We start from the raw sequence: 16662 nt of genomic DNA, 5'->3' as shown, positions 1-16662 counted from the left end.
TCCAAAACCTGGACCTGGACATTCCAACCCTGCCAGCCACTGTCCTCTCGAGGACCCTGCACTCTGGCCTCATCACTGGCCTGCACACGATCTCTGGCCATTCTGACCCCTGGGCCTTTGCTCAGGCGCCCCTCCTCCCACTGTGACAATTTACATCCCCTCGAGAGCAGACAGAGGCCCCCTCTTCCAGGAGGCCTGGGTGACTACGCTCGTGCAAAGGCTCCTTCCTCCTTCTGGATCAGGGGACAGAGCACGGGACTGAGAGTTAAGGAAGCTGCACTCAGCTCATCAGACTCCTTTTCAAGTCAAAGACAGACGCCCAAATACCTCTAGGCGGTAAGTGCATGTCAGGCACAGATGGTGGCTCCACATAGTGGCTCAGGGACCCCTCCCAGTGCTGTGCAGCCCAGAGAAGCGGGAGCAGGAGGAGCCGGGCACAGAGGGAGGCTGGCTTCCCGTGAGATTCTGAGGACAGATACCACTGTATTCCAAATGCAAATTTCAGGTTTTCCGCTGTGATACATTTCACGGCATCCTCTAACCTCAGAGCAGCTGGGAACCACTGGTGAGAATTTCCACAGCAAAAGGGAGGGGCGCTTCCTCTTTCCCATGATGGTTCTCTATATAAGACTTTGTGAGCAGTGAAAACTCAGATCAATAAGAAGGAAATGTATTCTTTCTACCTACAATCTCCTATCAGGCTAAGAGAAAATGCTATTATCAGTGTCTTCAAGGCAGGAGCCAGAGGCTGGTCCACATGAGAACCAGAGGCAGCGTAGTGTCTAAGCACAGAGATGGTACACTGCAACCCTATGTTACAGCAAGTCCCCAATTCTCATCTATGCACCAGTAAAAAAGGGTGTGGGGGCGGGCAGGGAGGTCGGGGAGCGCCATGAACAGAGGGGTGACAGAGATTCAGGAAGCCATCCAAATGCCCCCATTCGATGGGTCAATATGACATCGCAACTTAACAGACTACTGTACAAACACAAAGAATTCTGACCCAAAGAGAGACATAGAAAAGAACAGAGGAGATACACAAAAAAGGGGAATACTGAATTGTACATGCTGCAGATAAAACCTACCCAAACATATCAAGAGCTACAGATACCCTAAAAGTAAACTGACCGTTAAGACAAAGAAGCTGCAGGTGTATTTCTAAATACGATATCAAGTTGTAGGATGACGCAGGAAGTCACGTTTCTAGGCTTGGTCCCCGTTCCTTTCCGTGCAATTCCTGCACCCTGTCTCTGATCAGGGGCACACGTTCCCACCCCTTTCGCTTTTTATCTTTTTACGCCACAGCCCACAAAAGAGGAACAAGGGCACCTGGGGCTCACCCAACCTCATCTGTCCCCACTCCTGGGGACAAAGGATTCCATGATGAACGCACAGTATCACTCCCCAGCTAAGGCGGGGGGAGTGGTGGTGGGGGGACTGACTTGAACGAAAATATAGAGTCTCAGCTTAACTCCTGGCAAACGATGAGCCCAAATATGCCAGTGTCGCTAAACTTTCCCTGTGATGCGAACAACCCACGCAAAACTAAACTGGCAACGGAGCCAAACTAATAACGACTTGTTTATAAATGAAAAGCAAGAATAGTAGCAACTAAAAACTGTGACCATCTCAAGACAACAAACAGACGGCATGCTCCGAAGGCACGGTTCCTCCAAGCCAAAGAAATCCCACTCGACACGTCCATGTGCGCAGTCAGAACCGGGCCATGTCGCCAATTGTTGAGTGGAATCCAGACTTCTTACACAATCCTGAAGTGGGGCCCTCAAACTCTAGAAACTCACTGGTTTTAGTTTGCAAATAGAAAGTCTTAGCAAAGCAACCATTAATAGCTAGCTTAGGTAACAATAACCCTTCACAATTTCTGCAGATGAAGATTTTGGAGCTAGTCGTAGGTACACCATTTGCCCACAAGAACCAGAGAGCATGTTTTCAATCAGCCCTGGCCTGCCAGAATAAGTCCTCGGGTTAAGCCAGGACCCTGCTCAGAGTCGCTGGCCTGAGAGACCTTTCGCATCACTGCGTTGTTCTGGAAAGCAGGGCTGGGAATCGTGACTTCCGCACCTGCCAATGTGGCACAGCCCAGATTACCCCTTCACCCAAGATACCCAAGCCCCCTACCCCTCAGTGAGGCAGAAACAACTGGCTGCAAAAGTCAGGCAAAAAGGTGGGCCCCAGTTTTCTCACCCCTTCTAAAGAGGACAGGATGACAAGTTATCCTTACCTGACCTATCGGGGGTCAAGTTCAGAACTGCGGGCCTGCCTTGTCCATCCTGGAGGCCACTCCGACCCTTCCCCACCTACCTGCGTCCCTTTGCTTTTCCTGCCCCCTTGTCACTCACACTGTCCAGCTTTTGAGCAGAGAGGTCACCCCACAGCTCAATCTCATAGCATCTCTTAACTGGTACCTTGCTTTCTTTGGGTGGAGGGAGCCGGGAAATTTGCCCCAAAGTGGAAGAGCCTGGACTGACAGAGTATGATTTACTTTCCTTCCCACTCATCATTGAAAATCTAACAACGCTCACAGAGAACGTGCAGCTGCTATTGCTGATATCCTACATGATGTGTGTATTAAGTAGCTATTTATGGTTCAGAGGAGTTAAAAGTATGGAGAATAATCCAAATTTCTACTGAACTAACATCACCTGATCCCAGTTTCCTTCATGATTGTTTCGAACCCAATTCTATGTAGGATCAGGTATAATATTACGATTGCAGTAATTTCCCACCTGGACGACCATTTTTAACTGCTTACAGAAGTCTGTATTTCTTCTGACTTTTAAAATGCAAACGGATGTGACTTCCCCAAACCAAAGAGTACATTCTAATTCAGAAAGAGAAAAAGAAAATGGCAAACACCACTTACAGACAAGCAAAAATTAGGAACCACGGCATTGTTCCTATTAAGAGCTCGTCTTGGACGGAACTAGAGAGAAACCATGACCACTTCCTCAGCGCCTGATCAGCCCCCTATTTCAGATGGCGAGCATTCCTGTACCTCAGTGCTGCAGGAGGTTCTCGGAAGTGACATGAAGGACAATGTTAGAAACTACCAGAACCTCCAGCATCAACTGGTCCTCAGAAGCTGCTCACCAAGAGTCTGGATTCTCTGAAGGACGGAAAAGGAAAGTCAATCATAACTGATCGTTTCTCCCTCTCTCTCTTTGACACAGCTCTGCACCAACCTCGAGGGCTTTGCAATTCCATCATTGAGGCATCTGGGTGCCCAGCTCCCATTCCAAGGTCCCCTGCAGTGAGGGGTTCTGGAACTGAACCCCGACTATCCAGGAGGTTACGCAAAGTAACCAACAGACCCCAAATGTCCCATTCTTGGAGCAATCATCAGAAACAAGGGTGCTTCCAGCCACTACCCAGAGAGGAGAAGCTGTCGCTCTGATACAGAAATCAAGGTACCGCTTGTGATGGATACAAATAGAGCCATCAGGGCCCAGACACTCAGAAGGCAAGTGACAGGCAGAGGGGACATCAGGATGAAATCAAGCAAGGCTGACAAAAGCCAGAGATTTGGGAGAAAAGGAAGAAAATCTTCTGCTATTGTCTCTTCTTTCAATGATCCTAAAATTACAAATGAGAAGATAATCACCCAATGTATTTTTCAGATCAAGACAGTTTCATTTTCTACACACTAACCTTGAAATCCCACCCTACCTCTAGAAAATTATACTACAAAGTTTCTGATAATGTTGAAAGAGCAAGGTCAATAAAATCAATAGGACACTGGGGAGGAGGAAAGAGCTGTTCGAGAAAGGTGCCTTCCCGGACGCAGCCTGAGCTGGGGGCGATGGTTCAGCCTGGGCTGGGGCCGAATGAGAAGAGAGGGCAGGAGAGGCGTTCGCAGCTGGGGTAGGGAAGAGTTGTTCTCACTCGGGGGTCTCTCGAGCAGCTGCAGCCAGATGTCAGCTGAAGTTGACGTCATAGGAAGGCTCCACCAGGCCGGACGCCCACAATGGTGCACTCACATGGCTGGCAGCTGATGCTGGCAGTCGGCTGGAAGCCCAGCTGGGGCTGCCAACCAGAACATCTCCAAGGTCACTTGGGCTTCTCAGAACGTGACGGGTGGGTTCCGAGAGGGAGAGTCCCATGGGATGCAGACAGAAGCCACAAGAAACTCCTTATGATCTATTCTCAAAAGTCCAGAATGTCTCTTCTGCCACATGCTACTGGTCAAGAAAATCACTAAGGCCAGCCTAAATTCCAGGAGAAGGGACTTGATGGAGGGGTGGCAAGGTCACACTGCAGAAGAACTTGTGTGTTTTCCAAAGATGGCCACAACAATCACCTACACCTGTCATGTACCACGTCCTTTTCTAGGCACTTGGGGTGGAGAAGTGTGGACAGCGGTGAATCAGACAGACTCTCCATGGAGCTTACTTAGTAGCAATGTGGTGATGGGTCCCAAGACAGACTTTGAGGAAACCAGTGTTCCAGATGGTAACGACCCACAACCGGGACCCCAGCTCCTGATCACAGGGCACAACGGTTGGGCTGGGACACACAAAAACAAGATCAAAGCCGATGGAAGACTTGGGGCCTTTTTAGTGAAACTCAGAGCTGGACTGGAATGGCACTTGTCCCTTTCACTCCCACCTCTCTCCACTCCATTCCCACATACAGCAGAAATTCTCCAATGACTAGTGGCTGAGAACCAACCGTGCAGACAGGGACACCTCCTGGGACCCCCTGCAGTTAGGTGCAGCCAGCTCTCGCCGTGGAAGTGATGCCTACCCTTCTAGACCAAGGCTGTCAAGCACCAGGTGTGTTTATTCCACTTCTTTTCTTTCCCCAGCCACTGGATGAACGTGCAAGACTCTGAGCCCTCGAGAGGCAGAGCCATAGACAGAAGGAGCCTGGGTCCCTGAATGACTATGTGGAGGATGTCCCACCAGCCAGGAATGCACCCGGGAGTGGTACACAGTCCAAAGCAACCTTATGGTGCTCCGGTGCTAGACTATGAGGGTCTGCTACGCTAGCGCATCCTACCCAGTACCACGCCATCTCCTGGTCACAGCCAGCTCAAACCCCTAACACAGGACCTGTGGTTTTCCCTGGTAGACCCGGTGCCCATACCACTTTTGTAAAAAGGCGCTTGCAGGCCTGTCTGGTGACAATAAGTGCAATGCCACAGACAGGTCCAGGAAGGTTTATGGGGTCTGCGGAGGAGCCCCCAGCCCAGACTGGGGCAGGGGACAGAGTACAGCCACGGAGGATGTTTATCATTTTTGTGACTGTTCTCATTTCAAATTTATGGTGCTGAAGGAACAAAGTTTCAGAAAACATTTAAGAAAATACATGGTCAGATCTGAGGGGGAAATTGACTGGAAGGAGAGCCACGTTTCAACCAGGGGAGGGGTCAAAGTTATGGCAAAAGCATCAAGAGTGTTTAAATGTGTCTCGAATGTAAGAAAGGCTGACGGGTGAGGAGATGCGTAGGAGACCGGAATTCAGTCCTGTTTGGCACGGCTGTGCCCTCTCTGCTCAGGGGAACGGGAGATGGCGGGGGTGCGCCTTGGCGGGAAAGGAGAGAACTGAGCTCCCTCCGTGAGGGAGGAGGAAACTGTCAACCGGGGCTGTGGGACCAGCAGGCACAGTGGTGGGGACAACACTGGGGACGCCTCAGCCTGGGGAGTCACAGGCCCAAAGGAGGCAGGGGCAACGTGGGATGAGAGGGGAGAGAAGGGGCAGGGAGAGGCGATGCGAGGATTCTGCAGAGGGAATGGGAGAAGAGAAAACCTCCTGCAGAGGGACCAGATGGCATCAGACCAACCGGGCAGACGAGGCGAGTTAAGAAACCAAACAAGACTGGGAAGGAAACAAGAGGAAGAGGATGCCTGGGACTGCGACGTGGCAGGGGACTCTGGAGCCCGCGGGTGAGGGGAGACTAGAGCAGCGAAGGTCAGGAGCCCAGGGAAGACACAGGAAATGAGAGCTTGCTAATGAGACGGAGCGGCCCCTGGGGCGGAAGCGCCTGCCAGCACAGGGGAGTGGCTTTGCCACCGAGGAGCTGAGCGACCTGGGCCAAGTCATTAGCCCTTCTCCCCTCCGCATAATGATCTCTAGGTCATCGCAGGCAGGACCTTATGGGGACAGGAGAGGGAGGAGGCAAAGCCACAGGGAGAGGGACTGGTGTCCAGGGGCTGAGCCCTGGTCCAGGCGGTGCAGACCCCCAGCTGACAAGGGGGGCTGGGACCCTCCATCCAGGGGGCAGAGCAGTGGTTTGGGAGCTGGGCCTGGTTCAGATCCCAGCTAAGCCACTTACCCATTGAAATGTCAAGGCATCTCCATTTACTCACCTGGGAAACGGATAGGACAGCACCCACTGCACGTGTGATAATCAGAGAACAGAGGGCAGGTGTCCAAACACGACAAGAGCAGGGAGAGGTCAGTTTCCTTCCAAGAGGGGAGTGGAGAGAAAGGCTGGATGTTTCTTAACTTTTAATATGGAAAATGTCAAACAGACATAGGAAGAGAGAGAACAGTATAGCAAACTCCCACGTCCCCATCCCTCAGCTTCAGCAATGATCAGCTCCGGCCGATCTGGTTTCACCTTACACCCCCACCAGCTCTGAGGCCACCCCTGTCTCCCCACTCAGTTGATTTTGAAGAAAACCCCAGTTGTCACAGTATTTCTACTCTAAGTGTTCCAGTGCATCTATCTAAAAGGAATCGTTGGTTTTTAAAAGCAAACTCAGTACAAAGTCTGGAGTCCCGGAGATCCCAGAGCGCGCTCTGCTCCACGTGCAGGCTGATCTGAGGCAGACATGGGATGGCTCTTGGGCCCCAGTTTTGGTCTGGGGGCCGCCCTGGGGCCTGAAGCCCTGGCCCCAGACACCTGCACACCGTGAGCTCTGACATCCCTCAGGGTCAACAACGCCAGTTCCAGAACCATCACCTGGACCTGGTACCGACTGCCCCAGATGAGCTGATGGGCAAGGACGCCTGGGACGCCCCCTTTCCTCCTCCTCCTTGGTCTTGGGAGCAGCAGCATCCATACTCCCTATAAGTACGCGAGTGTAGGCATTAAGTGGCTTATGAGCTGAGACAGAGGGGTAACCCAGGCCATGGGCTAGAGACCAACCCTGAGGACAGGGGTCCCCAGTCAATGCCTGTGGGCCACCTTCAACGGAAAAGGTGTCTGCACGTGGGCCAGGAGGTGCTCTGAAGAACAGAGGATGTGCTGGGATGCTAACCGCAGACTCACGCCTGAGTCCTGGGAGGGCCAAATCGTGCGACGGCGACACCCTCTCTTTACACTCCTGACCCAAATTCCACACCCACAGGTCCCTCTTGAATCTCTCCTAACATTTTATCAGGCAACCACAGAGGAAAACAGTACGGTATGGGAGACCAAGTGGGGGCTCGGAGTTTGGACCTCAGGTGCAGGCAATAAAGCGGTAGGCTGCGTATAAAGAGCTTAAAAATAGTAAAGCAGTTCCTCAAAAAATTAAACAGAGAATGACCACAGGACCCAGCAATTCCACTTCTGGGTACACACCCAAAAGAATCGCAAGCAGGGAGTCAAACAGATATTGCACACCCACGTGCACAGAAGCATTATTCACAAGAGCCAAGACGGGGAAGCAGCCCGAGGGCCCAGAGACAGATGAGCAGGTAAACACAACGGTGTATACACGTGCCACGGAGTAGTACTCAGCCTTAAAAAGGAGCAAGGTACCCACACTACAACATCGACCAACCTCGAACACATCATGCTAAGTGAAATAACAAGCTAGCCAAAAAAAGATAAATACTGTGTGATTCCATTTACAGGACGTACCTGTCAAGTTCACGGAGACAGAAAGTTGAATGGCGGCTGCCAGGGACAGCAAGGGGCGGGGCGCAAGGAGTTACTGTGTCACGCGGACCGGAGCGTCCCTCCGGGAAGATGAACACGTCCCGGAGCCGGAGGATGCTGATGATGATGATGGTCACACAACAGCGTGAATGTACTCAAGGCCGCTGAACTGTACACAAACACCCTTAAAATGGTAAATTGTTTCCTTCCCACAATAAAAAATTATAAAAGTGGGACTACTTTTGGTCACCATTGGCCAGCAATTTTAAACATCAGTGATGAGAATACTGCCCTCTCCAGAGGCCGACCACGCCCACGGCGCCCTGCCCGCCGCCCCGGAACCCCTCAGCTCCTGCTGCTGCATCTCCTGCCTCACACCCTGTAGGACGGGGTTGGGGGGAGGCTGACGGAGGGGGGTCTCCAGGACGGAGGCAGATTTGCACGGGGGGCCCGGGGCAAGGGACGGCTCACTGCAGGAGCCTCTTAATGCCAAGGCTGAAGTGCATTTGTGCTCATGGGCGGCGTCGAGAACACGTTTTTACAGCTATAGAACCGCCCCCCCCCCCGCCCCGCCTCCCACCAGGAACCAGCTGGAATTTCAACACAAAGAGAGAACTGAGCCTTGATGGCAGTGTCACAGGCTGGCGGCCCGGGCAAGTCATCCCGCACAGAAGTCCGCACTCTGCTCAGATAATCTGCTTACACATCAAACACGGATTAACGGACACGTCAGACCACCCCTGGAGGCGGACGGGCTCACGCTGTGGGCTGCCTTCTCCTCTGACTTTTGCTGGTCTAACAGGATTTTGGGGGTGGGGGGAGGATGAGGGGAGAACGCGGTTGGCTTTAAATAATTCCAATTCCGGTTAACAGCAGGTACCAGGTATCATTTGAGAGCGTATCACGTGTCAGGCCCTGTGCTATAAGCTACCCCATTCCCCCCCACCCTCCGACCGAGAGTGGGCTCCACAGGGCTGGTTGGGTGTGTCTTGCTCACAGCTGGACGCCAGGGGGCCCTGCTGGTTTTAGGCACTCAAGGGAAACTGTAGGACGAAGGAACAAGGAACGTTAAATGCTTTATGTGCATTCGGTTAATCAGCACAGTGACCCCGGGAAGTAAGTGGCATCCAATTTTTTTTTTTTTTTTAAAGATTTTATTTTTCCTTTTTCTCCCCAAAGCCCCCCAGTACATAGTTGTATATTCTTCGTTGTGGGTCCTTCCAGTTGTGGCATGTGGGACGCTGCCTCAGCGTGGTCTGATGAGCAGTGCCATGTCCGCGCCCAGGATTCGAACCAACGAAACACTGGGCCACCTGCAGCGGAGCGCGCGAACTTAACCACTCGGCCACGGGGCCAGCCCCGAGTGGCATCCAATTTTACAGCTGAGAAAATTGAGGCAGAGTTTAGGTGACGTGCCCAAGGTCACAGGAGTCGGGGCCAGGGCCCTCTCTTACCAACACCGTTCAGTGCTTGTCACAACATTCCATGCCACACGTCACCCAGAAGGCTGCGCCCTGCCTCCCAAATCACGCCTCCCACTGAGCTAGACACATCTCCTGGAGGGAAAGGTGAGACCATCATGGGAAACCATCACCACTTTTTTTCTCTAAAGATTGGCACCTGAGCTAACATCTGTTGCCAATCTTTTTTTTCTCCTCCCCCTCAAAGCCCCCCAGTACCTAGTTGTATATTCTAGTTGTGGGTCCTTCTGGCTCTGCTATGTGGGACGGCACCTCAGCATGGCTTGACAAGCGGTGCCATGTCCGCACCCAGGATCTGAACCAGCGAAACCCTGGGCCGCTGAAGCAGAGCGCATGAACTTAACTACTCGACCATGGGGCCGGCCCCCAGCACCTACTTTTAAGCTCCTCAGAGCGGAGATTTGGAGTCTGGAAATTCCCCTGCTGAGGGGTCTCACAGGTCTTTCAGATGCCGCCTCCCCACACAGGAGCAGGCCCAGCACCCTCTCCAGATGGCTAGCTGCCTTGAGGCCCCTGGGGACATGGATCTGACCGCCCAGAGCCCGGCCATCTGGAAGCCCTTCCTCCTGCGTAACGGCTCGCCTTCCTGTCCCTTCTCAGAGGCGGACACCAGCCTGCTCATCTCCCCCAACGCATCCAGGAGGTGGGACATCAAGTTCAAGAAGAGCATGACGGGCTGGGAGGAAAGGACACAGGATATGCAGTCACTGTCCTTAAGACATCCCAGGACAGCCTAATGGGAGACAGATCCACATCCAGAGGACGCAGGTGCCAGCTCCCCTGGAACCTGTGACAAGGGCCCATCCGTGTTCCCGAGCAGCCGTGGGAGCAGAGCAGTCATTCAGAAGTCCTGGGTGTGCATCTAACTGGGGCTTGTGACTGTGCAACCTTGACCATGTCACCTTCAGCTGAGCTTGTCTCCCCTCTTTGGGATGGGAAGCAGCCAGCTGACCGGAGCTGGGAGGCGCTGTGGTCTTAGCAGAGATGCTAAGAACTGAGGCACGATCAACCAGCAGGATCAATCATAGAGTAACTCCAGCAAAGCAGCAGCAGCCAACTTATTAAGGACCTGCCGTTTGTCGAGCATGGTTCTAAGTCTCGCATGTTGTTTCCTTTATTGCTCAGAACCGCCTCCTCTCTTAGGTGCTATCCTAATCACATTAACCCATTACACTGCAGACGGGGAAATGGAGGCTCAGAGAGGTTGAGTCACTTGCCTGAAATCACACAGCTTGTGTGCGCAAGAGCCAGGATGCAAACCCCAGCAACAGGCCCCACTGAGCTGGGTCTCTTCAACCTTACTCTCCTCTTAGCAGTGGTCAGTCTGAGCCAGGCTGCAAAGAACAGACAAGAGTTGGGGGTGGAGGCAGAGAGAAGGCAGATCCCTCCTTGCCTTGCATCCTGCCAATGGGTCACTTACTAACCACCCCCCATAAACTGCCTTCTGAGCGCCAGGAGGAGGAACATTCCACCTGCCACACCCCAGCCGGCAGGGTCACATCCACTACTGTCCCCATATCCCCAAAGATGGGAAAATGCCCCTTGGGCCAACAGCTCTCCCACGCCAAGGGCAGCCATTGCCATAAGAGCGACCCTCAACACCCTACCACTTGACCCAACTTCCCTTCCCAAGCTTATTCCCGCCCCCTTCTTGGGTCCCACTCTGGCCCAGCTAACGGCCCCTCGGTTTCTGAGCGAGCTGCATTTCTTTTGTTTACCATGCTCCCTCCACCTCCAGCCTCAGCGTCTTCCAAGGCCTGCCTAGAATGCCACCTCCTCCATGCAGCCACCCAGGATCGACCTGAACTTGCTGCCCCTTCCTAGAGCCCCGAGCCCTTTCTACTTGTCCTTACACCTAATCTGCAGCTGTCTGCCGGAGGGCAGGCTTTCCATCCAGTTTAACTTTCTATCACCCTCCCACCCCAGCACAGGCACAAGGCAGGCCCCCAGTGCACATGCTGACAATGTTTTTAGAAATCAGAATTGACCCTAAAACCCCTCTCCATTAAACTTCCCTGAAAACAGGCAGCTCTAAAATATGCTTATGCTATAGTGTACACTGCCTCCCCCAGTCTTGATAAAAGCAGCCCTGAAATTTAAAGTGAGTTTTAATTATATAAGAGAAGTTAAAACCTCTGCCTGAACAGGCCTGTCATTCTCCTTTCTTACGCTGATAATTTCCAACATCACTTTACCCCAAAGGCCCTGTCCGCCCAGCTCTTCTGAGGAACCGTGGAGTGTATTTCATGCTCGAGTTGGGGGGGAAAAACACCGGCAGAGGCAGACAGAAATATCACAATGCCCAGGTGGTAATCAAAAATTCATTTCGCTTGGTGTTGACTCGGTTCATATCTCATTTGAGTCAAGCCAGAGTCATTAAATGGTTTGTTCCAGACTAATTCTGGCTTGCATTTCAGAACTGCTGTCTCTGGGCCGAATGCATGCCCCCGGCAGCTGTAAGCAGGTCCAGCCAGCACAGCTCGGGCCACACTGCAGATCTTCGCTCCGGAGCGACACAGAAGGTACAGCCAGGGTCCCTGGGGGGGGGGGGCGGTGGTCAGGGAAGTGGCCTCCACCTTCAGCATTACCACTCATTCATTCGCAGACAGAGGCCTTTTCTGTGCAGGGCGCCCTGCTGGGGGCAGGGAGCGACTCTGATAGCTGACACAGTCTCTGCCCTGGGGAGGCTTCCAGTCTGAGGCCAAGTGGGAGACACACACACTGTCGTGGGTGGGCACGACTGGGGCAGCCGGGGGATGTCAGCACAGCGGCAACCGAGGAGCGCGGAAAGCAGTTCGGGCTGCCCGGGGGTGCCGACAGGCAGCGTTCCAGAAGCGGGGGATGAAGCTGCACCTTCAGGGCTGCGTGGGTGCGCGTGGAGATAGAAGGAGGGGCATTCTGGGAGGGGGGCCGCACGGCGGTCTCAGCCCTCGGGGTGCTGCCTCACATCCGGGGCAGCTGCGGGCTGCCTCCGTGGGCTGGTCCATCCACGACCCTGGCCCACTTCTCCTGGCGCCCTCCAGGGTCCGGGCGAGAGGCGAGCAGGAGAGGGGGCACAAACGAGGCTGGCGAGCGGGGTGGGGGGCAGACAGAGGGCCACGTGGCATACTTGCAGTTCGGGCCGGGACTTCAATAAACATTAAGTCTCTTCCCTGCCACGAGGACCCCTGGGGTCTTTACATGTGACAGTGACAAGAGCATATCTGCCCGTTAGCAAGTCGACTGGGAGGCGATATGAAGGATGCCTCGGGGGAGGGAGACAGACGGGCAGACTACTGCAGCGGTCCAGACAGCCGGGTGGGGACCTGGGGGCAGATGGGGGGCGGACCACAGCTGAGAGAGATGAGCCACTGGCCTCTCTGCTAGTGAGCGAAGAGATGAGGCCTGGGATCCAAGATTTCTGACTCTGAATCCGTGCTCTTCGTACCAGCCAAGGGGCTCCACGGCCAAGAAGACGCGCACTTCCCGTATCTGCCACTGGAGGGCAGAGCGCCCAAGGCGGGGCCCTCTGAGTCTCAGCGTCAAGACACAGTCTTGAGTCCACTCTGGGGCACGGGATTCTCTAAGCACTGCTCCAGGACCTATTTACAGGACTAACCAATTCCTCTGTTTCCAGGTAGGGCCAGGCGGTCAACGCACCACCCCCTGAGGAGGGAGCTGGACCCCGGGTCCCCATCCTTGCTCTGACAGCAATCAACGCTAAGTTTCTGCTTCCGCGCACCTTCTAGGTTTATTTGAGGGATTAAATGATTAAGTGAGATACTGTACCTAAAAGAGGCCCGTACTTTAGCAGCAGTAAAAATACCAGCTGACCCAGACTGAGCATCCTCCGTGCCAGGCCAAGTTCTAACCGTTTTATGTATATTAACGTATTTCATCCTCACCATAACTAGGAGGCAGGGACTGCAATTATCCCCATTTCACAGAAGGGAAGACTGAGAGAGAAGTTAGCTGATTTGGGTGAGGTACAGCTGGCAGGTTGCAGAGCCAGGTGGGTCTGGCTTCGGAGCCGGAAAATTTTTTTATTTTTGTAAGCCAGAGTGTTTAAAACCACTGTACCAGAAGCACTGAAAATTTAAAATTAAATTAATTTAAAATTTAGTATTTCTGGTCACAGAAAATATGTGTTGACTACAGAAATTTTTCAAAATATAAAATGATAAAGAAGAAAATGAAATTCCCAGCAACCTTTCAACCCAGAGATGACCCCTGAGTCCTGGCCTAGACCTTTCCGTTTGTTACAGGATATTTACACGGCCCCAAACTACAAGTGCGCGTTGCTATTTCGTAATGTACTTAATTTCCCCCTCCCTCTGTAACGACCTGGAGCAAATCCTAAACAGACAGGTCTTTTAGTTTAGATGCTTAATCGTATAACGAGTTGATGAGTCTATTTACGTCCCAACCCGACTCGTGCCTCCACTCCCATGCCAGGCACTGCAAGCGGCCTCAAAGGGACACAAGGCTTGGCCTGAGCCCAAGGGCTTACGAACATCGAAGATGCACAGCAACCCCATTTACGTTCGAGAAGCTCTCGCTGGGCGCTTCCCACGTGCCGGGCCCGGGACCCAGCAGCGAACGAGACAGCAAGGCTCTCCAGGGCTTACACTGAAGAGCAGAGCAGCCAGCAATAAGAAAATACACAGGGTAATCCTGGCAGCTCTGGTGCAGTGCAGGGTGATGTGATAGAGTGTGACTGGGGGGAGGGCTGCTTGAGACTGGAAAGTCTGAGAGGGCTTCTCTGAGGAGGTGACATTTAAGCTGGGCCCTGAATGACTCCAAGGATCCCACCATATCAAGACCTAGGAAGGGTGTTCCAGAAAGAGAGAACAGCAAGTGCAAAGGGCCTGAGGCAGGAAAGGGGGTGGGTATGGTTAGAGGACTCAAAAGAAAGCCAGTCTGGATTGTCAGCTAGGGAGTTGATTGATGTACTCCAAATAATAGACAAGATGGTTGATATGAATTGACACAATAAGGCAAAATTTCTTTTAAGAAGTTACATGCATTTTTAAGTAGTCTATCTTGAATTTCCTATAGATTTCTGAAAGGTGCTGAATTAAAGAATATCCGTGACTGCCTAAAATAGGAGCTCGCAGCCTTAGAGTCAGCTGGGGAGCTTCAAAAAATGCTGGTGCCCAGGCTACGCCTGAGCGATTACGTCATAATGCTGGGAGAGGAGGGGGCCCTGGGCAGTTCTCAAAAGTCATTAAACCTCCCCAGGTGACTCCAATATGCAGGCAGGGTTGAGAATCACTGGCTTAAAGGATAAAAAACCCACACGAAGCAAAATAACATCATTTAATAATTGAAGAACGTAAACCTACTGGGCAAATGCAACTGAAAATTCTCCGAGATCATCCGACTGCGTTTCGTGGCATGGTGAGCGTCTCTGCCATCCGTCCCCTCATCTGGCCACCCGCCCAGGGCCGCTGTTGTCCACTGAACCCTCACCCAGGCCCGGAGGAAGGGGCACCTCCCGTTCTACGCAAGAGACGACTGAGGCTTATGGGGGTCGCCTCCCTCGCCCACAGTCAGCGGCTCACCAGCAGCAGCGCCTGGAGTCCAGCCCGAGCCCCTGGTGCCTCCGGAGCCTCCGTCTTGCCCCCTAGGCCTCTGCACCCCCTCGAGGCAGGGGGCACAGCCTTGCCTGCAGGCTGAGAGTTCCTGGCGCTGTGTGACCCTGGGCAGGAGCCACCAGGTCATCTGGAGGTGATAAAAAGCACCGCCTCAAAAGTGGAATCTCCCAAAGGCCCCCGGGCGCAGAAAAGCCCCATTGGTGTGGGGTGGGTGGGACACTGAACACACGATCTCAGATTATCAGGATCCCAGCTGCTCACAGTGTCCGCCCGACGCCTGTCCTGCCGCGGCAAAGGGCCACCGTGCACTCCTCGGAGCCCGGCAGGGGACTCACGTCTTTATGGCAACAGGTGGCTCCGAGGGGCAGAAAGTGGCCAACGGGGCAGATTCCTGCCCGAGGCCCGGAATCCTGGCCAAGTGCCGGCCCCCCTCTTGGTAACTGCCCAGGGCCCAAGGATTAGGAGGGATTAGCAAGCACAGCTGGCCACCTCCCGGGAAACTCGACTTGGCCCGCAGAGCTCAAAAGCCCCTTCCTAGGTCTTTTTAAACGAGGCCAGAGGGCACTGCTGGAACAAGACGTTCTCTCCCCTCCAGCCGTGGAATTCACCCGGCTCCCCATCGCTGCTACTCAGTTCTGCCTTCAATGGCAGAGGACCCACATTTTGGCTTCAAGCGTCTGTGTCCCCCCGCTTCCAGTGTTTGTGGGTTCCCACCACGTGCCAGGCACGATTACAGGCCATAGAGTGAAGTCCGTGCCCTTGAACCTTTGGTGTGCTGGTGGCAGAGAGGGGACCCTACCCCAGCAGTGCCATGCACCCAGCTTCAGGGGGAGGTGAGGACCATGAAGAGAACACAGCAGGGAGGGAACCGGCCGTCACGGAGGGGAGATGGAGAGCAGAGGCTTCAGCCGAGGGCAGGGTGTGGGCAAGGGCAGGAAGCAGCGATGTGTTTGTGGAACAGGTCAGCGTGGCTGGAGGGCAGCATGCGATGGGGAGGCAGCGGGCGAGGAGGTGGAGGTAGGAAGGTGGGATTCAAGCAGACTGTTGGCCCTTGTGGGAATGAGCTCCACCCCATCAAACTGGGCACCCACCAACCCAGATGGCACAAATGGAATTCACTCCAGCCAGCCACAACGGAGTCTCTTCTCTCCAGAGCTCCTTGGCTGCCAGGCAGGGGCTCACAGACCTTGGATAGGAAGGGACAGGAATGCAGAGACCCCAGGAAGGAGGAGGGGGCAGGGGTGCCCCGGCTCGACCCCCGCCTCAGGCCGGGACTGATCTTCCCCTCCCGGGTTATCCCAGCATCCCCCACCAGGCCCCTGCGCCCCTGGTCCCCGCCCAGCCCTCCAGCCAGGGGGGAGGCGGGTTTGGGCCTCACCTCTGCCTTTGGGTTCTGAGCAGAACCTCTGAGAACAACGCTGACATCCCTCCTCAGCGCCCTCTCACCCACGTGAACTCACTGGAGCCTGGGGACAGCCCAAGGAGCCAGGCCGGCAGCACCCCCTCTCACAGATGGGGGACTGGGGACCTGCCCAGTAACAGAAGAGCTAAGACTCAGGATCCACTCCCAGCCACCGTCCTCGTCTCACGAAACCAGGGAGCTTTTAATTCCCTTAGAAATCCCACTAGCCGCAGCTCTACGCTTCCTCCGTCTTTCCAAGATGCCACTTTGCTCCATTTTTAATGAAGACATTTGCTTCACTGCTGTCATCATTAAATCAATTTATTAAAATTAAGAACTTCCATTCAAAAGACACAGTAAGACAGTGAACGT

General features: G+C 53.7%; 1 protein-coding gene across 4 annotated transcripts in view; it reads right to left on the bottom strand.

Annotated features, from left to right (window-relative positions):
• The window catches only part of SLC24A4 (solute carrier family 24 member 4), a 156657-nt gene that overhangs the window by 90681 nt on the left and 49314 nt on the right, over positions 1-16662 (bottom strand). Inside the window, exon 1 of one of the 4 annotated variants that reach the window (XM_044774235.2) lies at positions 7814-8345. The exons of the other annotated variants lie outside the window; for them this stretch is intronic. The gene's annotated coding sequence lies outside the window, so the exon portion shown is untranslated. Of the gene's footprint in view, positions 1-7813; positions 8346-16662 lie in introns of those variants that run through there. 4 annotated transcript variants of the gene reach the window in all.

This window comes from Equus asinus, chromosome 7 (assembly GCF_041296235.1).
Source record: "Equus asinus isolate D_3611 breed Donkey chromosome 7, EquAss-T2T_v2, whole genome shotgun sequence".
NCBI lineage: Eukaryota > Metazoa > Chordata > Mammalia > Perissodactyla > Equidae > Equus > Equus asinus.
Note: the sequence above shows the minus strand (reverse complement) of the source record. Positions and strands in the feature narration are given on the sequence as shown.